Genomic DNA, 27,732 nt, shown 5'->3' on the forward strand with positions numbered 1-27,732 from the left:
GGTTGGGAATCCCTTGTTCCGTTGACTTTTTTTCTTACTTTTATTTATCATAAAAAAGCACAATGGATTGCAGTAGCGTGTTTGTCAACGGTAATTCTAAGCTGAATGAACCTGCACTCGTCAGATCGCAGAAGATAAGCAGCTTAAGGCTTGGCAAGTACCAGCTTGGGAGACTGGTTGGGAATCCCTTGTTCCATTAACTTTTTTTCTTACTTTTATTTATCATAAAAAAGCACAATGGATTGCAGTAGGGTGTTTGTCAACGGTTTTTCTAAGCTGAATGTACCTGCACTCGTCAGATCGCAGACGATAAGCAGCTTAAGGCTTGGCAAGTACCAGCTTGGGAGACTGGTTAGGAATCCCTTGTTCCGTTTACTTTTTTTATTACTTTTATTTATCATAAAAAAGCACAATGGATTGCAGTTGGGTGTTTGTCAACGGTTATTCTAAGCTGAATGTACCTGCACTCGTCAGATCGCAGAAGATAAGCAGGTTAAGGCTTGGCAAGTACCAGCTTGGGAGACTGGTTGGGAATCCCTTGTTCTGTTGACTTTTTTTCTTACTTTTATTAATCATAAAAAAAGCACAATGGATTGCAGTAAAGGGTTTGTCAACAGTTATTCTAAGCTGAATGTACCTGCACTCGTCAGATCGCAGAAGATAAGCAGCTTAAGGCTTGGCAAGTACCAGCTTGGGAGACTGGTTAGGAATCCCTTGTTCCGTTTACTTTTTTTATTACTTTTATTTATCATAAAAAAAGCACAATGGATTGCAGATGGGTGTTTGTTAACGGTTATTCTAAGCTGAATGTACCTGCACTCGTCAGATCGCAGAAGATAAGCAGCTTAAGGCTTGGCAAGTATCAGCTTAGGAGACTGCTTGGGGTTCCGTTGACTTTTTTTCTTACTTATATTTATCATAAAAAAAGCACAATGGATTGCAGTAGGGTGCTTGTCAACGGTTATTCTAAGCTGAATGTACCTGCACTTGTCAGATCGCAGAAGATAAACAGCTTAAGGCTTGGCAAGTACCAGCTTGGGAGACTGGTTAGGAATCCCTTGTTCCGTTTACTTTTTTTATTACTTTTATTTATCATAAAAAAAGCACAATGGATTGCAGATGGGTGTTTGTAAACGGTTATTCTAAGCTGAATGTACCTGCACTCATCAGATCGCAGAAGATAAGCAGCTTAAGGCTTGGCAAGTACCAGCTTGGGAGACTGTTTGGCAATCCCTTGTTCCGTTAACTTTTTTTCTTACTTTTATTTATCAAGAAAAAAAGCACAATGGATTTCAGAAGGGTGCTTGTCAATGGTTATTCTAAGCTGAATGTACCTGCACTCGTCAGATTGCAGAAGATAAGCAGCATAAGGCTTGGCAAGTACCAGCTTGGGAGACTGGTTGGGCATCCCTTGTTCCGTTGACTTTTATTTATCATAAAAAAAGCACAATGGATTGCAGTAGGGTGTTTGTCAACGGTTATTCTAAGCTGAATATACCTGCACTCGTCTTACCAATTAATTAGATTATTTAGAAGATTCCTTATCACTTAGATTTGTAACATGTTCATTTATTAATTTAGTGACTTTTAAAATTACCTTTATTGATCGACGTGCGGGTATAGGTATGTATATACCAACAGACAATGCTACAATTCAAAAGAATTATATATAAGTTACTTTTGACTGGGGAGTAGCAACCCCTCAACATACATTAGTGACACACAGATAGTCTAGATACTTGGTAGTTCGAGGAATGAAGACATGTACTGCGGTAGGGCAGGGCAGACAATTGCTTACCCTAGATGCTCTAACGTCTGCTCAGCCCAGGGTCGCCCCCTGATGGTGGGAGTTCCCTGTCCCCGAACCTAGGGCTAACGAATCCCTAGATCGACCCTATCCAGGGAAAAAGTATTGGATACACAAAAACTGTTAAAAAAAGGCCCATAAAGCCGCAAGTGGAAGGTGTTCCAAAGATATGGAATGACCACCTGCCCACTCGGGGCATACACCGGAATTAATCAGGATAAGAGGAGCGGAGAGAGGGGGTAGATTTATAAGATAGCATACAATCCTCTCACAATAACAATAACACGTACGTTTTCATATGCCCATCCTAATACAAAAACCTCGACGCGTTTCACCTGAAACGAGGCAGGTTCATCAGGAGGTGGATAGGTACTTGGACATAGTCCAGGGATGGTACAAATAAAACCTGAGACTGAAAAATATGATAATAAATGTGGGTCTATACTTAGCTATAGATGCTTCAGAGAAACGGGGAAGTAGAAGCTCAATGGCTACCAGGCGGCACGATAAGCCCCCATAACAGAATACCTAGAATGGTGTAATAGGATACAAGTGGTAAGTTACATCTCATATAATAAAGTAAAGTGGAGGTGGTCACAGCTTCAAAGTCACAGAGTCACAGTTCTTAAAGCAGGAAGGACTTACATGATAGTGATACTGGCAATGTTACCCCCCTCTCAGCTAGCCTGCTCAGAGGTCCAGGAGACTTGCTGATTTGAAAAGGCCACTATTTATGGAGCAGGTTCAGAGCGTCCGGACGCCGGTAAATCGACTTCCGGTTTCCGGAACGCACATTGGAACGCATCGGGACTTCCGGCCTAGGTCACTTCCGGTGCCGTGGAACGCATCGTGAACCGCAAAGGGCGCGATGCCGGCACCGGAAGGATACAAATGAGTATCATGCTAATGGTGGGCGAAGGGAAGAAACAAATGATAATAATAGGAGCCCTATAGTGATAAATATCGCCATTAATGCCGGTAATTGATTTCCGGCACCGTGGAACGCATCATGAGCCGCTTGGGGCTTGATGCCGGTGCCGGGAGGATATATATAGATTTAAGATTTGGGAGAGGGTTAGGAAATAAATTATGTGACAACCATGATTATAGTTATCACCAACGCTGCATATAACCAAACAACCATTTTATTCTTTGTTATGGACACCAACCAGTCTAGGCAAAAAGTGGATATAACTCACTAACTATAGTGGGGGGCACTGCTAACCATTAGGTAACCACCTCCCCCAAATAAAAGGAGAAAGACATAAAACCACCAATGAATTAGTGATATATATTGATTAGAAGACGTATGTAGCATTACAGACCAAACTGCCGCTCAAATCAAATTGATAAATTGTTTGAAGGTGCCTGGTCATAATAAAAGATATAAGGAGTTGATTATATTACCCCCTTAAACTAGATGTAGTGCTTTCCGCACTGATCAGCATAGTTTCTTAGGGTAACATACCCTTGGTACCAACAATGAATTTACTTCGAGTAGTCAGGACTAAAAGAGAACAGGGAGGGTTTCTAGATAAAACACGCAAAATTAAGTCTCTCATTGAGACCGAGGGGGGACTGGGATCCTTCTATCCCAGTCTCCCCCCCTCTCCGGGAAAGGGACAACCTCCAAAACTGAAAAACGAACCAAACTCAGATCACCCCTATGGCAGCTATTAACATGATGGGCCACAGGGGTATCCTTAGATTTCCTAATATCATTTAGATGCTCACACATCCTTCTTCGTAGCTCCCTTTTAGTCTTGCCAATGTAGTCAAGAGGACAGCTACATTGGCAGATGTAAACGACCCCTTTGGTCTTGCAATTTGCAAAGTCGCGGATGGTAAAAGGCCGTTGGGTCACGGAGCAGGTAATTGTTTTTGAAGGATTGATGAAATTGCAGGCTTTACATGATCCACATTTAAAGACTCCGAGAGGCCTACGATCCAGCCAAGTGCCCATCCTCTTAGGGCCCTCATAGTGGCTATGCACTAGGCGATCTCGTAGGCTTCTTCCTTTACGGTAAGTAATCTGAGGATAATTCTTGATTACCTGAGTTAGGTCAGGGTCCATGGTTAGGATTGCCCAATGCCTTCTCAGTATGGATACTACCTCTCGGTTCCCAGAATCAAAGGTGGAGATCAGGCGTATAGGATTCCCACTAGTATCCTTTTGTCTGGGTATTAGAAGCTCTTCTCTCCTCCTTGATTCTGCGAACTGGAAAGAATCCCTCAAAATCTTAGAAGGGTAACCCCTCTCGTTTAGTCTTTCTCTAAGTTTACCTGCCTCTTGATAGAAATTACCTCCTGACGAACAATTCCTGCGAACCCGCAAGTATTGTCCCCTAGGGATCCCTTTTTTGACGGCGGTAGGGTGGTGGCTCTCCCAGTAAAGGATGCTATTGGTGGCTGTGGGCTTTCTAAAAACAGATGTGTTAAGAATGCCCTCTGTTTTTGTGACCACAACGTCCAGAAAGGTGATCCGTTCTAGATGGGTTTCACAGGTAAATCTTAGACCGAACTCATTGAGATTGAGGGAGTCAACAAAATTATGGAAAGTTGTAATAGTCCCCTCCCAGATCAGAAAAACATCGTCGATGTAGCGAGTCCAAAAGGAGATGTTCTCGCTCCACCACGGATGTTGATCGGGAAAAATGACACTGTCCTCCCACCAGCCCAGGAGGAGATTCGCATAGGTGGGGGCACAGGAATTCCCCATTGCGGTCCCCCTGAGCTGGTGGTAGAAGGAGCCATTAAACAAAAAATAATTATGCGTGAGGGTGTATTCCAAAAGTTTTAGGATAAAGGCATTATGTGCACCAAACTGGGTTCCTCTTGAGTTAAGGAAATAATTTACGGCTTCTATTCCTTTGTTGTGTGGAATCGAGGTATAAAGCGATTCCACATCAACGCTTGCTAGGATGCTGTTAGAATTTACTGTGAGGGTTTCGATTTGGCGAAGGAAGTCCATTGTGTCACGGGTGAAAGATGGTAGACTCGAGACGAAATCACGAAGGACCTTATCAAGGTAAATTCCGCTATGATGTGTTAATGAGTCAATACCCGACACAATGGGACGCCCTTTTAGAGGATGTAGCCCCTTATGGATTTTAGGCAAACAATAAAAGGTAGCTGTTTGAGGATTTTTTGAAAAGAGGAAATCAAACTCAGTTTTACTAATGACACCTTGTTGTAGGCCCTGACTGAGAACTCCCAGAAGGTCTACACGGAAAGAGTCAGTAGGGTCCGCGGCCATTTTTCTATAGTTGTTTTTATCATTCAATAATGATAAGCACATTGATTGGTATTTATGATGGTCCATCAGTACCAGGTTGCCACCCTTGTCAGACTGTTTAATAATTAGCTCCTTATTACTTTCCAGGTTTTTCAAAGCCTGGAACTCAGATGTTGAAAGATTAGAGTAAAGAGGAACATCCTGTAATTTTTCAATGTCTTGGATGACAAGGCGCAGAAAGATCTCAATGTGTTCAGTGCTGACCGGGGGTGGCAGTCTGGTACTTCTTGGTCGTAGTTCCGTAAAGGGACCTTTACCCGCGACCCTAGTTCCTTCATCCCAGAGCTCCATTAGATTTTGGAAGTCGGGGAAATCCTCTGAGCTGAGACCTAGATCCAAACAAGTTTTTTTGTCACAGTTCTTAAAAAATTTGTGCCATTTTAATTTCCTAGCAAATAAATTGAGGTCTTTTACCCAGGTAAATGTATCATGTTTTGTTGTCGGTACGAATGATAGCCCTTTCTGGAGTAGGCTAATCTCCGCCGCCGTCAACTTATATTCTGAAAGATTTATTACCTGTAGTTGATCCTTTAATTGTTTCGACTGCGGTCCCTTAATTGGTACGAGGCCTGGCCCTTGGCTAAAAAAGAGGAGGAAGATGATGAAGAAGATGCAGCCGGGTTGAGATCTACAGTAGGGGCTGTGGCAACAATATTGTTTTGAGGTAAGCCTTGATAGGGGGTGAACTGAGATTGATTCTCCATTTGTGTATGACTTTGGGGTCCTGATGGTCCTGGCATTTTTTTGCCATAACCACGCCCCCCCCAGTAGTTGCCTCTCTGTCCCCTTGTTCCTCTCCATCTCTGACCTGACCCTCTCGTTCTCGAATAACGACCTCCTCTAATGGTTCCTCTCATCTGGGAATAACCAGTAATTTCGGAGTCAGAAAAATCCTGATCAGACGATGATACTTCTGAATCAGTTACTGGGTTTTTAGTATTTATAAAGGTATAAGCTTTGTTATCCCTAAATTCGCCCAGGTCTTTAATAAATTGACGATGCTTTCTCTCCTTGATGAGGTTCTGAAATCTTTCAACAGCTGATTGCAGAGAAGATTCCCTTTTATCAAAATCGGGGTCTGCTTTCAGTTTCAACGCTGACTCAATGAGTTCCTTGAGTTTCAATGTCGTGCTTTCAAAAATCTGTTTTTCCTCATCAAGGAGAAGGGCCATCAACTTCAAAGAGCTGTTGGTGATCTCCTGTTCCCACTTAGATACGAACTCTGGAGATTGGACACGTTCAGCGGGTCTAAGGGGGATACGCAGGCCTCTTGGTACTATCTTATGCTCCAAATAATTTTCAAAAGACTTTATTTCCCACCACGACTTAATGTTGTCCTTGTATCCCTGATACAGATCTTTAAAGACAATTTTACAGCTGGTCGACGAAGTCAGTCCAGCAACCTCCCTGTCTGAAAAAATATCCTTGACCTCATTGATAAGATCCTCAGTAAAAACCGTACCCATCAAGAAACTGGCCATACTTAGTATCAAACACAATTACCAATTAATTAGATTATTTAGAAGATTCCTTATCACTTAGATTTGTAACATGTTCATTTATTAATTTAGTGACTTTTAAAATTACCTTTATTGATCGACGTGCGGGTATAGGTATGTATATACCAACAGACAATGCTACAATTCAGAAAGAATTATATATAAGTTACTTTTGACTGGGGAGTAGCAACCCCTCAACATACATTAGTGACACACAGATAGTCTAGATACTTGGTAGCTCGAGGAATGAAGACATGTACTGCGGTAGGGCAGGGCAGACAATTGCTTACCCTAGATGCCCTAACGTCTGCTCAGCCCAGGGTCGCCCCCTGATGGTGGGAGTTCCCTGTCCCCGAACCTAGGGCTAACGAATCCCTAGATCGACCCTATCCAGGGAAAAAGTATTGGATACACAAAAACTGTTAAAAAAAGGCCCATAAAGCCGCAAGTGGAAGGTGTTCCAAAGATATGGAATGACCACCTGCCCACTCGGGGCATACACCGGAATTAATCAGGATAAGAGGAGCGGAGAGAGGGGGTAGATTTATAAGATAGCACACAATCCTCTCACAATAACAATAACACGTACGTTTTCATATGCCCATCCTAATACAAAAACCTCGACGCGTTTCACCTGAAACGAGGCAGGTTCATCAGGAGGTGGATAGGTACTTGGACATAGTCCAGGGATGGTAAAAATAAAACCTGAGACTGAAAAATATGATAATAAATGTGGGTCTATACTTAGCTATAGATGCTTCAGAGAAACGGGGAAGTAGAAGCTCAATGGCTACCAGGCGGCACGATAAGCCCCCATCACAGAATACCTAGAATGGTGTAATAGGATACAAGTGGTAAGTTACATCTCATATAATAAAGTAAAGTGGAGGTGGTCACAGCTTCAAAGTCACAGTCACAGTTCTTAAAGCAGGAAGGACTTACATGATAGTGATACTGGCAATGTTACCCCCCTCTCAGCTAGCCTGCTCAGAGGTCCACTTGTCAGATCGCAAAAGATAAGCAGCTTAAGGCTTGGCAAGTACCAGCTTGGGAGACTGGTTGGGAATCCCTTGATCCGTTGACTTTTTTTCTTACTTTTATTTATCATAAAAAAAGCACAATGGATTGCAGTAGTGTGCTTGTCAACGGTTATTCTAAGCTGAATGTACCAGCACTCGTCAGATCGCAGAAGATAAGCAGCTTAAGGCTTGGCAAGTACCTGGTTGGGAATCCCTTGTTCCATTGACTTTTTTTATTACTTTTATTTATCATAAAAAAAGCACAATGGATTGCAGTAGGGTGTTTGTCAACGGTTATTCTAAGCTGAATGTAACTGCACTCGTCAGATCGCAGAAGATAAGCAGCTTAAGGCTTGGCAAGTACCAGCTTGGGAGACTGGTTGGGAATCCCTTGTTCCGTTGACTTTTTTCCATCATAAAAAAAGCACAATGGATTGCAGTAGGGTGCTTATCAACGGTTATTCTAAGCTGCATGTACCTGCACTCGTCAGATCGCAGAAGATAAGCAGCTTAAGGCTTGGCAAGTAACAGCTTGGGAGACTAGTTGGGAATCCCTTGTTCTGTTGACTTTTTTTCTTACTTTTATTAATCATTTAAAAAGCACAATGGATTGCAGAAGGGTGCTTTTCAACGGTTATTCTAAGCTGAATGTACCTGCACTCATCAGATCACAGAAGATAAGCAGCTTAAGGCTTGGCAAGTTCCAGCTTTGCAAACTGTTGGGAATCCCTTGTTCCGTTGACTTTTTTTCTTACTTTTATTTATCATAAAAAAAGCACAATGGATTGCAGTAGGGTGTTTGTCAACGGTTATTCTAAGCTGAATGTACCTGCACTCGTCAGGTCACAGAAGATAAGCAGCTTAAGGCTTGGCAAATACCAGCTTGGGAGACGGGTTGGCAATCCCTTGTTCCGTTGACTTTTTTTCTTACTTTTATTTATCATAAAAAAAGCACAATGGATTGCAGTAGGGTGCTTGTCAACGGTTATTCTAAGCTGAATGTACCTGCGCTCGTCAGATCGCAGAAAATAAGCAGCTTAAGGCTTGGAAAGTACCTGGTTGGGAATCCCTTGTTCCGTTGACTTTTTTTTATTACTTTTATTAATCATAAAAAAAGCACAATGGATTGCAGTAGGGTGTTTGTCAACGGTTATTCTAAGCTGGATGTACCTGCGCTCGTCAGATCGCAGAAGATAAGCAGCTTAAGGCTTGGCAAGTACCAGCTTGGGAGACTGGTTGGGAATCCCTTGTTCCGTTGACTTTTTTAATTACTTTTATTTATCATAAAAAAAGCACAATGGATTGCCGTAGGGTGTTTGTCAACGGTTATTCTAAGCTGAATGTACCTGCACTCGTCAGATCGCAGAAGATAAGCAGCTTAAGGCTTGGCAAGTACCAGCTTGGGAGACTGGTTAGGAATACCTTGTTCTGTTTACTTTTTTTCTTACTTTCATTTATCATAAAAAAAGCACAATGGATTGCAGTAGTGTGCTTGTCAACGGTTATTCTAAGCTGAATGTACCTGCACTCGTCAGATCGCAGAAGATAAGCAGCTTAAGGCTTGGCAAGTACCAGCTTGGGAGACTGGTTGGGAATCCATTGTTCCGTTGACTTTTTTTAATACTTTTATTTATCATAAAAAAAGCACAATGGATTGCCGTAGGGTGTTTGTCAACGGTTATTCTAAGCTGAATGTACCTGCACTCGTCAGATCGCAGAAGATAAGCAGCTTAAGGCTTGGCAAGTACCTGGAAGGGAATCCCTTGTTCCGTTGACTTTTTTTATTACTTTTATTTATCATAAAAAAAGCACAATGGATTGCAGTAGGGTGTTTGTCAACGGTTATTCTAAGCTGAATGTACCTGCACTCATCAGATCGCAGAAGATAAGCAGCTTAAGGCTTGGCAAGTACCAGCTTGGGAGACTGTTTGGGAATCCCTTGTTCCGTTGACTTTTTTTCTTACTTTTATTTATCAGGAAAAAAAGCACAATGGATTTCAGAAGGGTGCTTGTCAATGGTTATTCTAAGCTGAATGTACCTGCACTCGTCAGATTGCAGAAGATAAGCAGCTTAAGGCTTGGCAAGTACCAGCTTGGGAGACTGGTTGGGAATCCCTTGTTCTGTTGACTTTTATTTATCATAAAAAAAGCACAATGGATTGCAGTAGGGTGTTTGTCAATGGTTATTCTAAGCTGAATGTACCTGCACTCGTCAGATCGCAGAAGATAAGCAGCTTAAGGCTTGGCAAGTACCAGCTTGGGAGACTGGTTGGGAATCCCTTGATCCGTTGACTTTTTTTCTTACTTTTATTTATCATTAAAAAAAAAACAATGGATTGCAGTAGTGTGCTTGTCAACAGTTATTCTAAGCTGAATGTAACTGCACTCGTCAGATCGCAGAAGATAAGCAGCTTAAGGCTTGGCAAGTACCAGCTTGGGAGACTGGTTGGGAATCCCTTGTTCCGTTGACTTTTTTCCATCATAAAAAAAGCACAATGGATTGCAGTAGGGTGCTTGTCAACGGTTATTCTAAGCTGCATGTACCTGCACTCGTCAGATCGCAGAAGATAAGCAGCTTAAGGCTTGGCAAGTACCAGCTTGCGAGACTGGTTGGGAATCCCTTGTTCCGTTTACTTTTTTTATTACTTTTATTTATCATAAAAAAAAGCACAATGAATTGCAGTAGGGTGTTTGTCAACGGTTGTTCTAAGCTGAATTTACCTGCACTCGTCAGATCGCAGAAGATAAGCAGCTTAAGGCTTGGCAAGTACCAGCTTGCGAGACTGGTTGGGAATCCCTTGTTTCGTTGACCTTTTTTTATTACTTTTATTTATCATAAAAAAAGCACAATGGATTGCAGTGGGGTGCTTGTCAACGGTTATTCTAAGCTGAATGTTCCTGCACTCGTCAGATCGCAGAAGATAAGCAGCTTAAGGCTTGGCAAGTACCAGCTTGGGAGACTGGTTGGGAATCCTTTGTTCCGTTGACTTTTTTTCTTACTTTTATTTATCATAAAAAAAGCACAATGGATTGCAGTAGGGTGTTTGTCAAGTGTTATTCTATGCTGAATGTACCTGCAGTCATCAGATCGCAAAAGATAAGCAGCTTAAGGCTTGGCAAGTACCAGCTTGGGAGACTGGTTGGGAATCCCTTGTTCCGTTGACTTTTTTTATTACTTTTATTTATCATAAAAAAAGCACAATAGATTGCAGTAGGGTGCTTGTCAACGGTTATTCTAAGCTGAATGTACCTGCACTCGTCAGATCGCAGAAGATAAGCAGCTTAAGGCTTGGCAAGTACCAGCTTGGGAGACTGGTTGGGAATCCCTTGTTCCGTTGACTTTTTTTCATCATAAAAAAAGCACAATGGATTGCAGTAGGGTGTTTGTCAACGGTTATTCTAAGCTGCATGTACCTGCACTCGTCAGATCGCAGAAGATAAGCAGCTTAAGGCTTGGCAAGTACCAGCTTGGGAGACTGGTTGGGAATCCCTTGTTCCGTTTACTTTTTTTATTACTTTTATTTATCATAAAAAAAGCACAATGGATTGCAGTAGGGTGCTTGTCAACGGTTATTCTAAGCTGAATGTACCTGCACTCGTCAGATCGCAGAAGATAAGCAGCTTAAGGCTTGGCAAGTACCAGCTTGGGAGACTGGTTGGGAATCCCTTGTTCTGTTGACTTTTTTTCTTACTTTTATTTATAATAAAAAAAGCACAATGGATTGCAGTAGGTGCTTGTCAACGGTTATTCTAAGCTGAATGTACCTGCACTCGTCAGATCGCAGAAGATAAGCAGCTTAAGGCTTGGCAAGTACCAGCTTGGGAGACTGGTTGGGAATCCCTTGTTCTGTTGACTTTTTTTCTTACTTTTATTTATAATAAAAAAAGCACAATGGATTGCCGTAGGGTGTTTGTCAACGGTTATTCTAAGCTGAATGTACCTGCACTTGTCAGATCGCAGAAGATAAGCAGCTTAAGGCTTGGCAAGTACCAGCTTGGGAGACTGGTTGGGAATCCCTTGTTCCGTTGACTTTTTTTTCATCATAAAAAAAGCACAATGGATTGCAGTAGGGTGTTTGTCAACGGTTATTCTAAGCTGCATGTACCTGCACTCGTCAGATCGCGGAAGATAAGCAGCTTAAGGCTTGGCAAGTACCAGCTTGGGAGACTGGTTGGGAATCCCTTGTTCCGTTGACTTTTTTTCTTACTTTTATTTATCATAAAAAAGCACAATGGATTGCAGTAGGGTGTTTGTCAACGGTTATTCTAAGCTGAATGTACCTGCACTCGTCAGATCGCAGAAAATAAGCAGCTTAAGGCTTGGCAAGTACCAGCTTGGGAGACTGGTTAGGAATCCCTTGTTCCGTTTACTTTTTTTATTACTTTTATTTATCATAAAAAAAGCACAATGGATTGCAGTAGGGTGCTTGTCAACGGTTATTCTAAGCTGAATGTACCTGCACTCGTCAGATCGCAGAAGATAAGCAGCTTAAGGCTTGGCAAGTACCAGCTTGGGAGACTGATTGGGAATCCCTTGTTCCGTTGACTTTTTTTCTTACTTTTATTTATTATAAAAAAAGCACAATAGATTGCGGTAGGGTGTTTGTCAACGGTTATATTAAGCTGAATGTACCTGCACTCGTCAGATCGCAGAAGATAAGCAGCTTAAGGCTTGGCAAGTACCAGCTTGGGAGACTGGTTGGGAATCCCTTGTTCTGTTGACTTTTTTTCTTACTTTTATTTATAATAAAAAAAGCACAATGGATTGCCGTAGGGTGTTTGTCAACGGTTATTCTAAGCTGAATGTACCTGCACTCGTCAGATCGCAGAAGATAAGCAGCTTAAGGCTTGGCAAGTACCAGCTTGGGAGACTAGTTGGGAATCCCTTGTTCTGTTGACTTTTTTTCTTACTTTTATTAATCATTAAAAAAGCACAATGGATTGCAGAAGGGTGCTTTTCAACGGTTATTCTAAGCTGAATGTACCTGCACTCGTCAGATCACAGAAGATAAGCAGCTTAAGGCTTGGCAAGTACCAGCTTGGCAAACTGTTGGGAATCCCTTGTTCCGTTGACTTTTTTTCTTACTTTTATTTATCATAATAAAAGCACAATGGATTGCAGTAGGGTGTTTGTCATCGGTTTATCGTAAGCTGAATGTACCTGCACTCGTCAGATCAAAGAAGATAAGCAGCTTAAGGCTTGGCAAATACCAGCTTGGGAGACGGGTTGGGAATCCCTTGTTCCGTTTACTTTTATTTATCATAAAAAAAGCACAATGGATTGCAGTAGGGTGCTTGTCAACGGTTATTCTAAGCTGAATGTACCTGCACTCGTCAGATCGCAGAAGATAAGCAGCTTAAGGCTTGGCAAGTACCTGGTTGGGAATCCCTTGTTCCGTTGACTTTTTTTATTACTTTTATTTATCATAAAAAAAGCACAATGGATTGCAGTAGGGTGTTTATCAACGGTTATTCTAAGCTGGATGTACCTGCGCTCGTCAGATCGCAGAAGATAAGCAGCTTAAGGCTTGGCAAATACCAGCTTGGGAGACAGGTTGGGAATCCCTTGTTCCGTTGACTTTTTTTATTACTTTTATTTATCATAAAAAAAGCACAATGGATTGCAGTAGGGTGTTTGTCAACGGTTATTCTAAGCTGAATGTACCTGCACTCGTCAGATCGCAGAAGATAAGCAGCTTAAGGCTTGGCAAGTACCAGCTTGGGAGACTGGTTGGGAATCCCTTGTTCTGTTGTCTTTTTTTATTACTTTTATTTATCATAAAAAAAGCACAATGGATTGCAGTAGGGTGCGTGTCAACGGTTATTCTAAGCTGAATGTACCTGCACTCGACAGATCGCAGAAGATAAGCAGCTTAAGGCTTGGCAAGTACCAGCTTGGGAGACTGGTTGGGAATCCCTTGTTCTGTTGACTTTTTTTATTACTTTTATTTATCATAAAAAAAGCACAATGGATTGCAGTAGGGTGGTTGTCAATGGTTAGTCTAAGCTGAATGTACCTGCACTCGTCAGATCGCAGAAGATAAGCAGCTTAAGGCTTGGCAAGTACCAGCTTGGGAGACTGTTTGGGAATCCCTTGTTCCGTTGACTTTTTTTATTACTTTTATTTATCATAAAAAAAGCACAATGGATTGCAGTAGGGTGTTTGTCAACGGTATTCTAAGCTGAATGTACCTGCACTCGTCAGATCACAGAAGATAAGCAGCTTAAGGCTTGGCAAATACCAGCTTGGGAGACGGGTTGGGAATCCCTTGTTCCATTGACTTTTTTTCTTACTTTTATTTATCATAAAAAAAGCACAATGGATTGCAGTAGGGTGCTTGTCAACGGTTATTCTAAGCTGAATGTACCTGCACTCGTCAGATCGCAGAAGATAAGCAGCTTAAGGCTTGGCAAGTACCTGGTTGGGAATCCCTTGTTCCGTTGACTTTTTTTTATTACTTTTATTTATCATAAAAAAAGCACAATGGATTGCAGAAGGGTGTTTGTCAACGGTTATTCTAAGCTGGATGTACCTGCACTCGTCAGATCGCAGAAGATAAGCAGCTTAAGGCTTGGCAAGTACCAGCTTGGGAGACTGTTTGGGAATCCCTTGTTCCGTTGACTTTTTTTCTTACTTTTATTTATCATAAAAAAAGCACAATGGATTGCAGTAGGGTGTTTGTCAACGGTTATTCTAAGCTGAATGTACCTGCACTCGTCAGATCGCAGAAGATAAGCAGCTTAAGGCTTGGCAAGTACCAGCTTGGGAGACTGGTTGGGAATCCCTTGTTCCGTTGACTTTTTTTCTTACTTTTATTTATCATTAAAAAAGCACAATGGATTGCAGAAGGGTGCTTGTCAACGGTTATTCTAAGCTGAATGTACCTGCACTCGTCAGATCGCAGAAGATAAGCAGCTTAAGGCTTGGCAAGTACCAGCTTGGGAGACTGGTTGGGAATCCCTTGTTCCGTTTACTTTTTTTATTACTTTTATTTATCATAAAAAAAGCTTAATGGATTGCAGTAGAGTGCGTGTCAACAGTTATTCTAAGCTGAATGTACCTGCACTCATCAGATCGCAGAAGATAAGCAGCTTAAGGCTTGGGAGACTGGTTGGGAATCCCTTGTTCTGTTGTCTTTTTTATTACTTTTATTTATCATAAAAAAAGCACAATGGATTGCAGTAGGATGTTTGTCAACGGTTATTCTAAGCTGAATGTACCTGCACTCGTCAGATCACAGAAGATAAGCAGCTTAAGGCTTGGCAAATACCAGCTTGGGAGACGGGTTGGAAATCCCTTGTTCCATTGACTTTTTTTCTTACTTTTATTTATCATAAAAAAAGCACAATGGATTGCAGTAGGGTGCTTGTCAACGGTTATTCTAAGCTGAATGTACCTGCACTCGTCAGATCGCAGAAGATAAGCAGCTTAAGGCTTGGCAAGTACCTGGTTGGGAATCCCTTGTTCTGTTGACTTTTTTTATTACTTTTATTTATCATAAAAAAAGCACAATGGATTGCAGTAGGGTGTTTGTCAACGGTTATTCTAAGCTGATGTACCTGCACTCGTCAGATCGCAGAAGATAAGCAGCTTAAGGCTTGGCAAGTACCAGCTTGGGAGACTGGTTGGGAATCCCTTGTTCCGTTGACTTTTTTTCTTACTTTTATTTATCATAAAAAAAGCACAATGGATTGCAGTAGGGTGCTTGTCAACGGTTATTCTAAGCTGAATGTACCTGCACTCGTCAGATCGCAGAAGATAAGCAGCTTAAGGCTTGGCAAGTACCAGCTTGGGAATCCCTTGTTCCGTTGACTTTTTTTCTTACTTTTATTTATCATAAAAAAAGCACAATGGATTGCAGTAGGGTGCTTGTCAACGGTTATTCTAAGCTGAATGTACCTGCACTCGTCAGATCGCAGAAGATAAGCAGCTTAAGGCTTGGCAAGTACCAGCTTGGGAGACTGGTTGGGAATCCCTTGTTCCGTTGACTTTTTTTATTACTTTTATTTATCATAAAAAAAGCACAATGGATTGCAGTAGGGTGCTTGTCAACGGTTATTCTAAGCTGAATGTACCTGCACTCGTCAGATCGCAGAAGATAAGCAGCTTAAGGCTTGGCAAGTACCAGCTTGGGAGACTGGTTGGGAATCCCTTGTTCCGTTGACTTTTTTTCTTACTTTTATTTATCATAAAAAAAGCACAATGGATTGCAGTAGGGTGTTTGTCAACGGTTATTCTAAGCTGAATGTACCTGCACTCGTCAGATCGCAGAAGATAAGCAGCTTAAGGCTTGGCAAGTACCAGCTTGGGAGACTGGTTGGGAATCCCTTGTTCCGTTGACTTTTTTATTACTTTTATTTATCATAAAAAAAGCACAATGGATTGCAGTAGGGTGTTTGTCAACGGTTATTCTAAGCTGAATGTACCTGCACTCGTCAGATCGCAGAAGATAAGCAGCTTAAGGCTTGGCAAGTACCAGCTTGGAGGACTGGTTAGAATCCCTTGTTCCGTTGACTTTTTTTATTACTTTTATTTATCATAAAAAAAGCACAATGGATTGCAGTAGGGTGTTTGTCAACGGTTATTCTAAGCTGAATGTACCTGCACTCGTCAGATCGCAGAAGATAAGCAGCTTAAGGCTTGGCAAGTACCAGCTTGGGAGACTGGTTGGGAATCCCTTGTTCCGTTGACTTTTTTTCTTACTTTTATTTATCATAAAAAAAGCACAATGGATTGCAGTAGGGTGTTTGTCAACGGTTATTCTAAGCTGAATGTACCTGCACTCGTCAGATCGCAGAAGATAAGCAGCTTAAGGCTTGGCAAGTACCAGCTTGGGAGACTGGTTGGGAATCCCTTGTTCCGTTGACTTTTTTTCTTACTTTTATTTATCATAAAAAAGCACAATGGATTGCAGTAGGGTGCTTGTCAACGGTTATTCTAAGCTGAATGTACCTGCACTCGTCAGATCGCAGAAGATAAGCAGCTTAAGGCTTGGCAAGTACCAGCTTGGGAGACTGGTTGGGAATCCCTTGTTCCGTTGACTTTTTTTATTACTTTTATTTATCATAAAAAAAGCACAATGGATTGCAGTAGGGTGTTTGTCAACGGTTATTCTAAGCTGAATGTACCTGCACTCGTCAGATCGCAGAAGATAAGCAGCTTAAGGCTTGGCAAGTACCAGCTTGGGAGACTGGTTAGGAATCCCTTGTTCCGTTGACTTTTTTTCTTACTTTTATTTATCATAAAAAAAGCACAATGGATTGCAGTAGGGTGCTTGTCAACGGTTATTCTAAGCTGAATGTACCTGCACTCGTCAGATCGCAGAAGATAAGCAGCTTAAGGCTTGGCAAGTACCAGCTTGGAGACTGGTTGGGAATCCCTTGTTCCGTTGACTTTTTTTATTACTTTTATTTATCATAAAAAAAGCACAATGGATTGCAGTAGGGTGTTTGTCAACGGTTATTCTAAGCTGAATGTACCTGCACTCGTCAGATCGCAGAAGATAAGCAGCTTAAGGCTTGGCAAGTACCAGCTTGGGAGACTGGTTGGGAATCCCTTGTTCCGTTGACTTTTTTTCTTACTTTTATTTATCATAAAAAAAGCACAATGGATTGCAGTAGGGTGCTTGTCAACGGTTATTCTAAGCTGAATGTACCTGCACTCGTCAGATCGCAGAAGATAAGCAGCTTAAGGCTTGGCAAGTACCAGCTTGGAGGACTGGTTGGAATCCCTTGTTCCGTTGACTTTTTTTATTACTTTTATTTATCATAAAAAAAGCACAATGGATTGCAGTAGGGTGTTTGTCAACGGTTATTCTAAGCTGAATGTACCTGCACTCGTCAGATCGCAGAAGATAAGCAGCTTAAGGCTTGGCAAGTACCAGCTTGGGAGACTGGTTGGGAATCCCTTGTTCCGTTGACTTTTTTTCTTACTTTTATTTATCATAAAAAAAGCACAATGGATTGCAGTAGGGTGCTTGTCAACGGTTATTCTAAGCTGAATGTACCTGCACTCGTCAGATCGCAGAAGATAAGCAGCTTAAGGCTTGGCAAGTACCAGCTTGGGAGACTGGTTGGGAATCCCTTGTTCCGTTGACTTTTTTTATTACTTTTATTTATCATAAAAAAAGCACAATGGATTGCAGTAGGGTGCTTGTCAACGGTTATTCTAAGCTGAATGTACCTGCACTCGTCAGATCGCAGAAGATAAGCAGCTTAAGGCTTGGCAAGTACCTGGTTGGGAATCCCTTGGTTCGTTGACTTTTTTTATTACTTTTATTTATCATAAAAAAAGCACAATGGATTGCAGTAGGGTGTTTGTCAACGGTTATTCTAAGCTGAATGTACCTGCACTCGTCAGATCGCAGAAGATAAGCAGCTTAAGGCTTGGCAAGTACCAGCTTGGGAGACTGGTTGGGAATCCCTTGTTCCGTTGACTTTTTTTCTTACTTTTATTTATCATAAAAAAAGCACAATGGATTGCAGTAGGGTGCTTGTCAACGGTTATTCTAAGCTGAATGTACCTGCACTCGTCAGATCGCAGAAGATAAGCAGCTTAAGGCTTGGCAAGTACCAGCTTGGAGACTGGTTGGGAATCCCTTGTTCCGTTGACTTTTTTTATTACTTTTATTTATCATAAAAAAAGCACAATGGATTGCAGTAGGGTGTTTGTCAACGGTTATTCTAAGCTGAATGTACCTGCACTCGTCAGATCGCAGAAGATAAGCAGCTTAAGGCTTGGCAAGTACCAGCTTGGGAGACTGGTTGGGAATCCCTTGTTCCGTTGACTTTTTTTCTTACTTTTATTTATCATAAAAAAAGCACAATGGATTGCAGTAGGGTGCTTGTCAACGGTTATTCTAAGCTGAATGTACCTGCACTCGTCAGATCGCAGAAGATAAGCAGCTTAAGGCTTGGCAAGTACCAGCTTGGGAGACTGGTTGGGAATCCCTTGTTCCGTTGACTTTTTTTCTTACTTTTATTTATCATAAAAAAGCACAATGGATTGCAGTAGGGTGTTTGTCAACGGTTATTCTAAGCTGAATGTACCTGCACTCGTCAGATCGCAGAAGATAAGCAGCTTAAGGCTTGGCAAGTACCAGCTTGGGAGACTGGTTGGGAATCCCTTGTTCCGTTGACTTTTTTTATTACTTTTATTTATCATAAAAAAAGCACAATGGATTGCAGTAGGGTGCTTGTCAACGGTTATTCTAAGCTGAATGTACCTGCACTCGTCAGATCGCAGAAGATAAGCAGCTTAAGGCTTGGCAAGTACCAGCTTGGGAGACTGGTTGGGAATCCCTTGTTCCGTTGACTTTTTTTCTTACTTTTATTTATCATAAAAAAAGCACAATGGATTGCAGTAGGGTGTTTGTCAACGGTTATTCTAAGCTGAATGTACCTGCACTCGTCAGATCGCAGAAGATAAGCAGCTTAAGGCTTGGCAAGTACCAGCTTGGGAGACTGGTTGGGAATCCCTTGTTCCGTTGACTTTTTTTATTACTTTTATTTATCATAAAAAAAGCACAATGGATTGCAGTAGGGTGTTTGTCAACGGTTATTCTAAGCTGAATGTACCTGCACTCGTCAGATCGCAGAAGATAAGCAGCTTAAGGCTTGGCAAGTACCAGCTTGGAGACTGGTTGGGAATCCCTTGTTCCGTTGACTTTTTTTATTACTTTTATTTATCATAAAAAAAGCACAATGGATTGCAGTAGGGTGTTTGTCAACGGTTATTCTAAGCTGAATGTACCTGCACTCGTCAGATCGCAGAAGATAAGCAGCTTAAGGCTTGGCAAGTACCAGCTTGGGAGACTGGTTGGGAATCCCTTGTTCCGTTGACTTTTTTTCTTACTTTTATTTATCATAAAAAAAGCACAATGGATTGCAGTAGGGTGTTTGTCAACGGTTATTCTAAGCTGAATGTACCTGCACTCGTCAGATCGCAGAAGATAAGCAGCTTAAGGCTTGGCAAGTACCAGCTTGGGAGACTGGTTGGGAATCCCTTGTTCCGTTGACTTTTTTTCTTACTTTTATTTATCATAAAAAAAGCACAATGGATTGCAGTAGGGTGCTTGTCAACGGTTATTCTAAGCTGAATGTACCTGCACTCGTCAGATCGCAGAAGATAAGCAGCTTAAGGCTTGGCAAGTACCAGCTTGGGAGACTGGTTGGGAATCCCTTGTTCCGTTGACTTTTTTTATTACTTTTATTTATCATAAAAAAAGCACAATGGATTGCAGTAGGGTGTTTGTCAACGGTTATTCTAAGCTGAATGTACCTGCACTCGTCAGATCGCAGAAGATAAGCAGCTTAAGGCTTGGCAAGTACCAGCTTGGGAGACTGGTTGGGAATCCCTTGTTCCGTTGACTTTTTTTCTTACTTTTATTTATCATAAAAAAAGCACAATGGATTGCAGTAGGGTGCTTGTCAACGGTTATTCTAAGCTGAATGTACCTGCACTCGTCAGATCGCAGAAGATAAGCAGCTTAAGGCTTGGCAAGTACCAGCTTGGGAGACTGGTTGGGAATCCCTTGTTCCGTTGACTTTTTTTATTACTTTTATTTATCATAAAAAAAGCACAATGGATTGCAGTAGGGTGTTTGTCAACGGTTATTCTAAGCTGAATGTACCTGCACTCGTCAGATCGCAGAAGATAAGCAGCTTAAGGCTTGGCAAGTACCAGCTTGGGAGACTGGTTGGGAATCCCTTGTTCCGTTGACTTTTTTTCTTACTTTTATTTATCATAAAAAAAGCACAATGGATTGCAGTAGGGTGCTTGTCAACGGTTATTCTAAGCTGAATGTACCTGCACTCGTCAGATCGCAGAAGATAAGCAGCTTAAGGCTTGGCAAGTACCAGCTTGGAGACTGGTTGGGAATCCCTTGTTCCGTTGACTTTTTTTATTACTTTTATTTATCATAAAAAAAGCACAATGGATTGCAGTAGGGTGTTTGTCAACGGTTATTCTAAGCTGAATGTACCTGCACTCGTCAGATCGCAGAAGATAAGCAGCTTAAGGCTTGGCAAGTACCAGCTTGGGAGACTGGTTGGGAATCCCTTGTTCCGTTGACTTTTTTTCTTACTTTTATTTATCATAAAAAAAGCACAATGGATTGCAGTAGGGTGCTTGTCAACGGTTATTCTAAGCTGAATGTACCTGCACTCGTCAGATCGCAGAAGATAAGCAGCTTAAGGCTTGGCAAGTACCAGCTTGGGAGACTGGTTGGGAATCCCTTGTTCCGTTGACTTTTTTTATTACTTTTATTTATCATAAAAAAAGCACAATGGATTGCAGTAGGGTGTTTGTCAACGGTTATTCTAAGCTGAATGTACCTGCACTCGTCAGATCGCAGAAGATAAGCAGCTTAAGGCTTGGCAAGTACCAGCTTGGGAGACTGGTTGGGAATCCCTTGTTCCGTTGACTTTTTTATTACTTTTATTTATCATAAAAAAAGCACAATGGATTGCAGTAGGGTGTTTGTCAACGGTTATTCTAAGCTGAATGTACCTGCACTCGTCAGATCGCAGAAGATAAGCAGCTTAAGGCTTGGCAAGTACCAGCTTGGGAGACTGGTTGGGAATCCCTTGTTCCGTTGACTTTTTTTATTACTTTTATTTATCATAAAAAAAGCACAATGGATTGCAGTAGGGTGTTTGTCAACGGTTATTCTAAGCTGAATGTACCTGCACTCGTCAGATCGCAGAAGATAAGCAGCTTAAGGCTTGGCAAGTACCAGCTTGGGAGACTGGTTGGGAATCCCTTGTTCCGTTGACTTTTTTTCTTACTTTTATTTATCATAAAAAAAGCACAATGGATTGCAGTAGGGTGCTTGTCAACGGTTATTCTAAGCTGAATGTACCTGCACTCGTCAGATCGCAGAAGATAAGCAGCTTAAGGCTTGGCAAGTACCAGCTTGGGAGACTGGTTGGGAATCCCTTGTTCCGTTGACTTTTTTTCTTACTTTTATTTATCATAAAAAAAGCACAATGGATTGCAGTAGGGTGCTTGTCAACGGTTATTCTAAGCTGAATGTACCTGCACTCGTCAGATCGCAGAAGATAAGCAGCTTAAGGCTTGGCAAGTACCAGCTTGGGAGACTGGTTGGGAATCCCTTGTTCCGTTGACTTTTTTTATTACTTTTATTTATCATAAAAAAAGCACAATGGATTGCAGTAGGGTGTTTGTCAACGGTTATTCTAAGCTGAATGTACCTGCACTCGTCAGATCGCAGAAGATAAGCAGCTTAAGGCTTGGCAAGTACCAGCTTGGGAGACTGGTTGGGAATCCCTTGTTCCGTTGACTTTTTTCTTACTTTTATTTATCATAAAAAAAGCACAATGGATTGCAGTAGGGTGTTTGTCAACGGTTATTCTAAGCTGAATGTACCTGCACTCGTCAGATCGCAGAAGATAAGCAGCTTAAGGCTTGGCAAGTACCAGCTTGGGAGACTGGTTGGGAATCCCTTGTTCCGTTGACTTTTTTTATTACTTTTATTTATCATAAAAAAAGCACAATGGATTGCAGTAGGGTGTTTGTCAACGGTTATTCTAAGCTGAATGTACCTGCACTCGTCAGATCGCAGAAGATAAGCAGCTTAAGGCTTGGCAAGTACCAGCTTGGGAGACTGGTTGGGAATCCCTTGTTCCGTTGACTTTTTTTCTTACTTTTATTTATCATAAAAAAAGCACAATGGATTGCAGTAGGGTGCTTGTCAACGGTTATTCTAAGCTGAATGTACCTGCACTCGTCAGATCGCAGAAGATAAGCAGCTTAAGGCTTGGCAAGTACCAGCTTGGGAGACTGGTTGGGAATCCCTTGTTCCGTTGACTTTTTTTATTACTTTTATTTATCATAAAAAAAGCACAATGGATTGCAGTAGGGTGTTTGTCAACGGTTATTCTAAGCTGAATGTACCTGCACTCGTCAGATCGCAGAAGATAAGCAGCTTAAGGCTTGGCAAGTACCAGCTTGGGAGACTGGTTGGGAATCCCTTGTTCCGTTGACTTTTTTTCTTACTTTTATTTATCATAAAAAAAGCACAATGGATTGCAGTAGGGTGCTTGTCAACGGTTATTCTAAGCTGAATGTACCTGCACTCGTCAGATCGCAGAAGATAAGCAGCTTAAGGCTTGGCAAGTACCAGCTTGGGAGACTGGTTGGGAATCCCTTGTTCCGTTGACTTTTTTTCTTACTTTTATTTATCATAAAAAAAGCACAATGGATTGCAGTAGGGTGCTTGTCAACGGTTATTCTAAGCTGAATGTACCTGCACTCGTCAGATCGCAGAAGATAAGCAGCTTAAGGCTTGGCAAGTACCAGCTTGGGAGACTGGTTGGGAATCCCTTGTTCCGTTGACTTTTTTTATTACTTTTATTTATCATAAAAAAAGCACAATGGATTGCAGTAGGGTGTTTGTCAACGGTTATTCTAAGCTGAATGTACCTGCACTCGTCAGATCGCAGAAGATAAGCAGCTTAAGGCTTGGCAAGTACCAGCTTGGGAGACTGGTTGGGAATCCCTTGTTCCGTTGACTTTTTTTATTACTTTTATTTATCATAAAAAAAGCACAATGGATTGCAGTAGGGTGTTTGTCAACGGTTATTCTAAGCTGAATGTACCTGCACTCGTCAGATCGCAGAAGATAAGCAGCTTAAGGCTTGGCAAGTACCAGCTTGGGAGACTGGTTGGGAATCCCTTGTTCCGTTGACTTTTTTTATTACTTTTATTTATCATAAAAAAAGCACAATGGATTGCAGTAGGGTGTTTGTCAACGGTTATTCTAAGCTGAATGTACCTGCACTCGTCAGATCGCAGAAGATAAGCAGCTTAAGGCTTGGCAAGTACCAGCTTGGGAGACTGGTTGGGAATCCCTTGTTCCGTTGACTTTTTTTCTTACTTTTATTTATCATAAAAAAAGCACAATGGATTGCAGTAGGGTGTTTGTCAACGGTTATTCTAAGCTGAATGTACCTGCACTCGTCAGATCGCAGAAGATAAGCAGCTTAAGGCTTGGCAAGTACCAGCTTGGGAGACTGGTTGGGAATCCCTTGTTCCGTTGACTTTTTTTATTACTTTTATTTATCATAAAAAAAGCACAATGGATTGCAGTAGGGTGCTTGTCAACGGTTATTCTAAGCTGAATGTACCTGCACTCGTCAGATCGCAGAAGATAAGCAGCTTAAGGCTTGGCAAGTACCAGCTTGGGAGACTGGTTGGGAATCCCTTGTTCCGTTGACTTTTTTTATTACTTTTATTTATCATAAAAAAAGCACAATGGATTGCAGTAGGGTGTTTGTCAACGGTTATTCTAAGCTGAATGTACCTGCACTCGTCAGATCGCAGAAGATAAGCAGCTTAAGGCTTGGCAAGTACCAGCTTGGGAGACTGGTTGGGAATCCCTTGTTCCGTTGACTTTTTTTCTTACTTTTATTTATCATAAAAAAAGCACAATGGATTGCAGTAGGGTGCTTGTCAACGGTTATTCTAAGCTGAATGTACCTGCACTCGTCAGATCGCAGAAGATAAGCAGCTTAAGGCTTGGCAAGTACCAGCTTGGGAGACTGGTTGGGAATCCCTTGTTCCGTTGACTTTTTTTCTTACTTTTATTTATCATAAAAAAAGCACAATGGATTGCAGTAGGGTGTTTGTCAACGGTTATTCTAAGCTGAATGTACCTGCACTCGTCAGATCGCAGAAGATAAGCAGCTTAAGGCTTGGCAAGTACCAGCTTGGGAGACTGGTTGGGAATCCCTTGTTCCGTTGACTTTTTTTCTTACTTTTATTTATCATAAAAAAAGCACAATGGATTGCAGTAGGGTGCTTGTCAACGGTTATTCTAAGCTGAATGTACCTGCACTCGTCAGATCGCAGAAGATAAGCAGCTTAAGGCTTGGCAAGTACCAGCTTGGGAGACTGGTTGGGAATCCCTTGTTCCGTTGACTTTTTTTCTTACTTTTATTTATCATAAAAAAAGCACAATGGATTGCAGTAGGGTGCTTGTCAACGGTTATTCTAAGCTGAATGTACCTGCACTCGTCAGATCGCAGAAGATAAGCAGCTTAAGGCTTGGCAAGTACCAGCTTGGGAGACTGGTTGGGAATCCCTTGTTCCGTTGACTTTTTTTATTACTTTTATTTATCATAAAAAAAGCACAATGGATTGCAGTAGGGTGTTTGTCAACGGTTATTCTAAGCTGAATGTACCTGCACTCGTCAGATCGCAGAAGATAAGCAGCTTAAGGCTTGGCAAGTACCAGCTTGGGAGACTGGTTGGGAATCCCTTGTTCCGTTGACTTTTTTTCTTACTTTTATTTATCATAAAAAAAGCACAATGGATTGCAGTAGGGTGTTTGTCAACGGTTATTCTAAGCTGAATGTACCTGCACTCGTCAGATCGCAGAAGATAAGCAGCTTAAGGCTTGGCAAGTACCAGCTTGGGAGACTGGTTGGGAATCCCTTGTTCCGTTGACTTTTTTTATTACTTTTATTTATCATAAAAAAAGCACAATGGATTGCAGTAGGGTGTTTGTCAACGGTTATTCTAAGCTGAATGTACCTGCACTCGTCAGATCGCAGAAGATAAGCAGCTTAAGGCTTGGCAAGTACCAGCTTGGGAGACTGGTTGGGAATCCCTTGTTCCGTTGACTTTTTTTCTTACTTTTATTTATCATAAAAAAAGCACAATGGATTGCAGTAGGGTGTTTGTCAACGGTTATTCTAAGCTGAATGTACCTGCACTCGTCAGATCGCAGAAGATAAGCAGCTTAAGGCTTGGCAAGTACCAGCTTGGGAGACTGGTTGGGAATCCCTTGTTCCGTTGACTTTTTTTCTTACTTTTATTTATCATAAAAAAAGCACAATGGATTGCAGTAGGGTGTTTGTCAACGGTTATTCTAAGCTGAATGTACCTGCACTCGTCAGATCGCAGAAGATAAGCAGCTTAAGGCTTGGCAAGTACCAGCTTGGGAGACTGGTTGGGAATCCCTTGTTCCGTTGACTTTTTTTCTTACTTTTATTTATCATAAAAAAAGCACAATGGATTGCAGTAGGGTGCTTGTCAACGGTTATTCTAAGCTGAATGTACCTGCACTCGTCAGATCGCAGAAGATAAGCAGCTTAAGGCTTGGCAAGTACCAGCTTGGGAGACTGGTTGGGAATCCCTTGTTCCGTTGACTTTTTTTATTACTTTTATTTATCATAAAAAAAGCACAATGGATTGCAGTAGGGTGTTTGTCAACGGTTATTCTAAGCTGAATGTACCTGCACTCGTCAGATCGCAGAAGATAAGCAGCTTAAGGCTTGGCAAGTACCAGCTTGGGAGACTGGTTGGGAATCCCTTGTTCCGTTGACTTTTTTTCTTACTTTTATTTATCATAAAAAAAGCACAATGGATTGCAGTAGGGTGTTTGTCAACGGTTATTCTAAGCTGAATGTACCTGCACTCGTCAGATCGCAGAAGATAAGCAGCTTAAGGCTTGGCAAGTACCAGCTTGGGAGACTGGTTGGGAATCCCTTGTTCCGTTGACTTTTTTTCTTACTTTTATTTATCATAAAAAAAGCACAATGGATTGCAGTAGGGTGTTTGTCAACGGTTATTCTAAGCTGAATGTACCTGCACTCGTCAGATCGCAGAAGATAAGCAGCTTAAGGCTTGGCAAGTACCAGCTTGGGAGACTGGTTGGGAATCCCTTGTTCCGTTGACTTTTTTTATTACTTTTATTTATCATAAAAAAAGCACAATGGATTGCAGTAGGGTGTTTGTCAACGGTTATTCTAAGCTGAATGTACCTGCACTCGTCAGATCGCAGAAGATAAGCAGCTTAAGGCTTGGCAAGTACCAGCTTGGGAGACTGGTTGGGAATCCCTTGTTCCGTTGACTTTTTTTCTTACTTTTATTTATCATAAAAAAAGCACAATGGATTGCAGTAGGGTGTTTGTCAACGGTTATTCTAAGCTGAATGTACCTGCACTCGTCAGATCGCAGAAGATAAGCAGCTTAAGGCTTGGCAAGTACCAGCTTGGGAGACTGGTTGGGAATCCCTTGTTCCGTTGACTTTTTTTCTTACTTTTATTTATCATAAAAAAAGCACAATGGATTGCAGTAGGGTGCTTGTCAACGGTTATTCTAAGCTGAATGTACCTGCACTCGTCAGATCGCAGAAGATAAGCAGCTTAAGGCTTGGCAAGTACCAGCTTGGGAGACTGGTTGGGAATCCCTTGTTCCGTTGACTTTTTTTCTTACTTTTATTTATCATAAAAAAAGCACAATGGATTGCAGTAGGGTGTTTGTCAACGGTTATTCTAAGCTGAATGTACCTGCACTCGTCAGATCGCAGAAGATAAGCAGCTTAAGGCTTGGCAAGTACCAGCTTGGGAGACTGGTTGGGAATCCCTTGTTCCGTTGACTTTTTTTATTACTTTTATTTATCATAAAAAAAGCACAATGGATTGCAGTAGGGTGTTTGTCAACGGTTATTCTAAGCTGAATGTACCTGCACTCGTCAGATCGCAGAAGATAAGCAGCTTAAGGCTTGGCAAGTACCAGCTTGGGAGACTGGTTGGGAATCCCTTGTTCCGTTGACTTTTTTTATTACTTTTATTTATCATAAAAAAAGCACAATGGATTGCAGTAGGGTGTTTGTCAACGGTTATTCTAAGCTGAATGTACCTGCACTCGTCAGATCGCAGAAGATAAGCAGCTTAAGGCTTGGCAAGTACCAGCTTGGGAGACTGGTTGGGAATCCCTTGTTCCGTTGACTTTTTTTCTTACTTTTATTTATCATAAAAAAAGCACAATGGATTGCAGTAGGGTGCTTGTCAACGGTTATTCTAAGCTGAATGTACCTGCACTCGTCAGATCGCAGAAGATAAGCAGCTTAAGGCTTGGCAAGTACCAGCTTGGGAGACTGGTTGGGAATCCCTTGTTCCGTTGACTTTTTTTCTTACTTTTATTTATCATAAAAAAAGCACAATGGATTGCAGTAGGGTGTTTGTCAACGGTTATTCTAAGCTGAATGTACCTGCACTCGTCAGATCGCAGAAGATAAGCAGCTTAAGGCTTGGCAAGTACCAGCTTGGGAGACTGGTTGGGAATCCCTTGTTCCGTTGACT

The 27,732-nt window shown here is 41.6% G+C and overlaps 94 pseudogenes; all 94 read left to right on the forward strand.

Moving 5' to 3' along the window:
- The first annotated feature begins 433 nt into the window (after positions 1-433).
- LOC120985278 lies at positions 434-552 on the forward strand (annotated as a pseudogene).
- A 577-nt stretch (positions 553-1,129) lies between these two features.
- On the forward strand, positions 1,130-1,248 carry LOC120985340 (annotated as a pseudogene).
- A 6,658-nt stretch (positions 1,249-7,906) lies between these two features.
- Positions 7,907-8,025, forward strand: LOC120985289 (annotated as a pseudogene).
- Positions 8,026-8,762: 737 nt separating this feature from the next.
- Positions 8,763-8,881, forward strand: LOC120985247 (annotated as a pseudogene).
- A 57-nt stretch (positions 8,882-8,938) lies between these two features.
- Positions 8,939-9,057, forward strand: LOC120985324 (annotated as a pseudogene).
- Positions 9,058-9,114: 57 nt separating this feature from the next.
- On the forward strand, positions 9,115-9,233 carry LOC120985317 (annotated as a pseudogene).
- A 221-nt stretch (positions 9,234-9,454) lies between these two features.
- Positions 9,455-9,573, forward strand: LOC120985073 (annotated as a pseudogene).
- A 58-nt stretch (positions 9,574-9,631) lies between these two features.
- Positions 9,632-9,750, forward strand: LOC120985326 (annotated as a pseudogene).
- Positions 9,751-9,795: 45 nt separating this feature from the next.
- LOC120985299 lies at positions 9,796-9,914 on the forward strand (annotated as a pseudogene).
- A 576-nt stretch (positions 9,915-10,490) lies between these two features.
- On the forward strand, positions 10,491-10,609 carry LOC120985310 (annotated as a pseudogene).
- A 233-nt stretch (positions 10,610-10,842) lies between these two features.
- Positions 10,843-10,961, forward strand: LOC120985125 (annotated as a pseudogene).
- Positions 10,962-11,006: 45 nt separating this feature from the next.
- Positions 11,007-11,125, forward strand: LOC120985304 (annotated as a pseudogene).
- A 57-nt stretch (positions 11,126-11,182) lies between these two features.
- Positions 11,183-11,301, forward strand: LOC120985243 (annotated as a pseudogene).
- A 56-nt stretch (positions 11,302-11,357) lies between these two features.
- On the forward strand, positions 11,358-11,476 carry LOC120985244 (annotated as a pseudogene).
- Positions 11,477-11,533: 57 nt separating this feature from the next.
- LOC120985286 lies at positions 11,534-11,652 on the forward strand (annotated as a pseudogene).
- Positions 11,653-11,698: 46 nt separating this feature from the next.
- LOC120985273 lies at positions 11,699-11,817 on the forward strand (annotated as a pseudogene).
- Positions 11,818-11,873: 56 nt separating this feature from the next.
- On the forward strand, positions 11,874-11,992 carry LOC120985322 (annotated as a pseudogene).
- Positions 11,993-12,049: 57 nt separating this feature from the next.
- LOC120985305 lies at positions 12,050-12,168 on the forward strand (annotated as a pseudogene).
- A 57-nt stretch (positions 12,169-12,225) lies between these two features.
- On the forward strand, positions 12,226-12,344 carry LOC120985245 (annotated as a pseudogene).
- A 57-nt stretch (positions 12,345-12,401) lies between these two features.
- LOC120985238 lies at positions 12,402-12,520 on the forward strand (annotated as a pseudogene).
- Positions 12,521-13,257: 737 nt separating this feature from the next.
- On the forward strand, positions 13,258-13,376 carry LOC120985262 (annotated as a pseudogene).
- A 57-nt stretch (positions 13,377-13,433) lies between these two features.
- Positions 13,434-13,552, forward strand: LOC120985296 (annotated as a pseudogene).
- A 57-nt stretch (positions 13,553-13,609) lies between these two features.
- Positions 13,610-13,728, forward strand: LOC120985271 (annotated as a pseudogene).
- Positions 13,729-14,125: 397 nt separating this feature from the next.
- On the forward strand, positions 14,126-14,244 carry LOC120985189 (annotated as a pseudogene).
- Positions 14,245-14,301: 57 nt separating this feature from the next.
- LOC120985137 lies at positions 14,302-14,420 on the forward strand (annotated as a pseudogene).
- A 57-nt stretch (positions 14,421-14,477) lies between these two features.
- On the forward strand, positions 14,478-14,596 carry LOC120985270 (annotated as a pseudogene).
- Positions 14,597-15,153: 557 nt separating this feature from the next.
- On the forward strand, positions 15,154-15,271 carry LOC120985331 (annotated as a pseudogene).
- A 221-nt stretch (positions 15,272-15,492) lies between these two features.
- LOC120985148 lies at positions 15,493-15,611 on the forward strand (annotated as a pseudogene).
- A 57-nt stretch (positions 15,612-15,668) lies between these two features.
- LOC120985160 lies at positions 15,669-15,787 on the forward strand (annotated as a pseudogene).
- A 57-nt stretch (positions 15,788-15,844) lies between these two features.
- Positions 15,845-15,963, forward strand: LOC120985172 (annotated as a pseudogene).
- Positions 15,964-16,194: 231 nt separating this feature from the next.
- LOC120985183 lies at positions 16,195-16,313 on the forward strand (annotated as a pseudogene).
- A 57-nt stretch (positions 16,314-16,370) lies between these two features.
- Positions 16,371-16,489, forward strand: LOC120985195 (annotated as a pseudogene).
- A 56-nt stretch (positions 16,490-16,545) lies between these two features.
- On the forward strand, positions 16,546-16,664 carry LOC120985207 (annotated as a pseudogene).
- A 57-nt stretch (positions 16,665-16,721) lies between these two features.
- Positions 16,722-16,840, forward strand: LOC120985254 (annotated as a pseudogene).
- Positions 16,841-16,897: 57 nt separating this feature from the next.
- On the forward strand, positions 16,898-17,015 carry LOC120985306 (annotated as a pseudogene).
- Positions 17,016-17,072: 57 nt separating this feature from the next.
- Positions 17,073-17,191, forward strand: LOC120985218 (annotated as a pseudogene).
- A 232-nt stretch (positions 17,192-17,423) lies between these two features.
- On the forward strand, positions 17,424-17,542 carry LOC120985229 (annotated as a pseudogene).
- A 57-nt stretch (positions 17,543-17,599) lies between these two features.
- LOC120985241 lies at positions 17,600-17,718 on the forward strand (annotated as a pseudogene).
- Positions 17,719-17,939: 221 nt separating this feature from the next.
- On the forward strand, positions 17,940-18,058 carry LOC120985252 (annotated as a pseudogene).
- Positions 18,059-18,115: 57 nt separating this feature from the next.
- Positions 18,116-18,233, forward strand: LOC120985307 (annotated as a pseudogene).
- Positions 18,234-18,290: 57 nt separating this feature from the next.
- LOC120985264 lies at positions 18,291-18,409 on the forward strand (annotated as a pseudogene).
- A 57-nt stretch (positions 18,410-18,466) lies between these two features.
- LOC120985275 lies at positions 18,467-18,585 on the forward strand (annotated as a pseudogene).
- A 56-nt stretch (positions 18,586-18,641) lies between these two features.
- On the forward strand, positions 18,642-18,760 carry LOC120985287 (annotated as a pseudogene).
- Positions 18,761-18,817: 57 nt separating this feature from the next.
- Positions 18,818-18,936, forward strand: LOC120985298 (annotated as a pseudogene).
- Positions 18,937-18,993: 57 nt separating this feature from the next.
- Positions 18,994-19,112, forward strand: LOC120985311 (annotated as a pseudogene).
- Positions 19,113-19,169: 57 nt separating this feature from the next.
- Positions 19,170-19,287, forward strand: LOC120985308 (annotated as a pseudogene).
- Positions 19,288-19,344: 57 nt separating this feature from the next.
- Positions 19,345-19,463, forward strand: LOC120985323 (annotated as a pseudogene).
- Positions 19,464-19,520: 57 nt separating this feature from the next.
- On the forward strand, positions 19,521-19,639 carry LOC120985336 (annotated as a pseudogene).
- Positions 19,640-19,696: 57 nt separating this feature from the next.
- On the forward strand, positions 19,697-19,815 carry LOC120985347 (annotated as a pseudogene).
- A 57-nt stretch (positions 19,816-19,872) lies between these two features.
- LOC120985357 lies at positions 19,873-19,991 on the forward strand (annotated as a pseudogene).
- Positions 19,992-20,048: 57 nt separating this feature from the next.
- On the forward strand, positions 20,049-20,167 carry LOC120985358 (annotated as a pseudogene).
- Positions 20,168-20,224: 57 nt separating this feature from the next.
- Positions 20,225-20,343, forward strand: LOC120985360 (annotated as a pseudogene).
- Positions 20,344-20,400: 57 nt separating this feature from the next.
- On the forward strand, positions 20,401-20,518 carry LOC120985309 (annotated as a pseudogene).
- A 57-nt stretch (positions 20,519-20,575) lies between these two features.
- Positions 20,576-20,694, forward strand: LOC120985361 (annotated as a pseudogene).
- A 57-nt stretch (positions 20,695-20,751) lies between these two features.
- On the forward strand, positions 20,752-20,870 carry LOC120985362 (annotated as a pseudogene).
- Positions 20,871-20,927: 57 nt separating this feature from the next.
- LOC120985363 lies at positions 20,928-21,046 on the forward strand (annotated as a pseudogene).
- A 56-nt stretch (positions 21,047-21,102) lies between these two features.
- Positions 21,103-21,221, forward strand: LOC120985365 (annotated as a pseudogene).
- A 57-nt stretch (positions 21,222-21,278) lies between these two features.
- On the forward strand, positions 21,279-21,397 carry LOC120985366 (annotated as a pseudogene).
- Positions 21,398-21,454: 57 nt separating this feature from the next.
- Positions 21,455-21,573, forward strand: LOC120985367 (annotated as a pseudogene).
- A 57-nt stretch (positions 21,574-21,630) lies between these two features.
- Positions 21,631-21,749, forward strand: LOC120985368 (annotated as a pseudogene).
- Positions 21,750-21,806: 57 nt separating this feature from the next.
- LOC120985369 lies at positions 21,807-21,925 on the forward strand (annotated as a pseudogene).
- Positions 21,926-21,981: 56 nt separating this feature from the next.
- LOC120985370 lies at positions 21,982-22,100 on the forward strand (annotated as a pseudogene).
- Positions 22,101-22,157: 57 nt separating this feature from the next.
- Positions 22,158-22,276, forward strand: LOC120985371 (annotated as a pseudogene).
- Positions 22,277-22,333: 57 nt separating this feature from the next.
- On the forward strand, positions 22,334-22,452 carry LOC120985372 (annotated as a pseudogene).
- A 57-nt stretch (positions 22,453-22,509) lies between these two features.
- On the forward strand, positions 22,510-22,628 carry LOC120985373 (annotated as a pseudogene).
- A 57-nt stretch (positions 22,629-22,685) lies between these two features.
- On the forward strand, positions 22,686-22,804 carry LOC120985374 (annotated as a pseudogene).
- Positions 22,805-22,861: 57 nt separating this feature from the next.
- On the forward strand, positions 22,862-22,980 carry LOC120985376 (annotated as a pseudogene).
- A 57-nt stretch (positions 22,981-23,037) lies between these two features.
- Positions 23,038-23,156, forward strand: LOC120985377 (annotated as a pseudogene).
- A 57-nt stretch (positions 23,157-23,213) lies between these two features.
- LOC120985378 lies at positions 23,214-23,332 on the forward strand (annotated as a pseudogene).
- A 57-nt stretch (positions 23,333-23,389) lies between these two features.
- LOC120985379 lies at positions 23,390-23,508 on the forward strand (annotated as a pseudogene).
- A 57-nt stretch (positions 23,509-23,565) lies between these two features.
- LOC120985380 lies at positions 23,566-23,684 on the forward strand (annotated as a pseudogene).
- A 57-nt stretch (positions 23,685-23,741) lies between these two features.
- LOC120985074 lies at positions 23,742-23,860 on the forward strand (annotated as a pseudogene).
- A 57-nt stretch (positions 23,861-23,917) lies between these two features.
- Positions 23,918-24,036, forward strand: LOC120985075 (annotated as a pseudogene).
- A 57-nt stretch (positions 24,037-24,093) lies between these two features.
- On the forward strand, positions 24,094-24,212 carry LOC120985076 (annotated as a pseudogene).
- A 57-nt stretch (positions 24,213-24,269) lies between these two features.
- On the forward strand, positions 24,270-24,388 carry LOC120985077 (annotated as a pseudogene).
- A 57-nt stretch (positions 24,389-24,445) lies between these two features.
- LOC120985078 lies at positions 24,446-24,564 on the forward strand (annotated as a pseudogene).
- A 57-nt stretch (positions 24,565-24,621) lies between these two features.
- LOC120985080 lies at positions 24,622-24,740 on the forward strand (annotated as a pseudogene).
- Positions 24,741-24,797: 57 nt separating this feature from the next.
- Positions 24,798-24,916, forward strand: LOC120985082 (annotated as a pseudogene).
- Positions 24,917-24,973: 57 nt separating this feature from the next.
- Positions 24,974-25,092, forward strand: LOC120985083 (annotated as a pseudogene).
- Positions 25,093-25,149: 57 nt separating this feature from the next.
- Positions 25,150-25,268, forward strand: LOC120985084 (annotated as a pseudogene).
- Positions 25,269-25,325: 57 nt separating this feature from the next.
- Positions 25,326-25,444, forward strand: LOC120985085 (annotated as a pseudogene).
- Positions 25,445-25,501: 57 nt separating this feature from the next.
- Positions 25,502-25,620, forward strand: LOC120985086 (annotated as a pseudogene).
- A 57-nt stretch (positions 25,621-25,677) lies between these two features.
- LOC120985087 lies at positions 25,678-25,796 on the forward strand (annotated as a pseudogene).
- A 57-nt stretch (positions 25,797-25,853) lies between these two features.
- On the forward strand, positions 25,854-25,972 carry LOC120985088 (annotated as a pseudogene).
- A 57-nt stretch (positions 25,973-26,029) lies between these two features.
- Positions 26,030-26,148, forward strand: LOC120985089 (annotated as a pseudogene).
- A 57-nt stretch (positions 26,149-26,205) lies between these two features.
- Positions 26,206-26,324, forward strand: LOC120985090 (annotated as a pseudogene).
- Positions 26,325-26,381: 57 nt separating this feature from the next.
- LOC120985092 lies at positions 26,382-26,500 on the forward strand (annotated as a pseudogene).
- Positions 26,501-26,557: 57 nt separating this feature from the next.
- Positions 26,558-26,676, forward strand: LOC120985093 (annotated as a pseudogene).
- A 57-nt stretch (positions 26,677-26,733) lies between these two features.
- On the forward strand, positions 26,734-26,852 carry LOC120985094 (annotated as a pseudogene).
- A 57-nt stretch (positions 26,853-26,909) lies between these two features.
- LOC120985095 lies at positions 26,910-27,028 on the forward strand (annotated as a pseudogene).
- A 57-nt stretch (positions 27,029-27,085) lies between these two features.
- On the forward strand, positions 27,086-27,204 carry LOC120985096 (annotated as a pseudogene).
- A 57-nt stretch (positions 27,205-27,261) lies between these two features.
- Positions 27,262-27,380, forward strand: LOC120985098 (annotated as a pseudogene).
- A 57-nt stretch (positions 27,381-27,437) lies between these two features.
- On the forward strand, positions 27,438-27,556 carry LOC120985099 (annotated as a pseudogene).
- Positions 27,557-27,613: 57 nt separating this feature from the next.
- LOC120985100 lies at positions 27,614-27,732 on the forward strand (annotated as a pseudogene).

This window comes from Bufo bufo, unplaced genomic scaffold (assembly GCF_905171765.1).
Source record: "Bufo bufo unplaced genomic scaffold, aBufBuf1.1, whole genome shotgun sequence".
Lineage (NCBI taxonomy): Eukaryota > Metazoa > Chordata > Amphibia > Anura > Bufonidae > Bufo > Bufo bufo.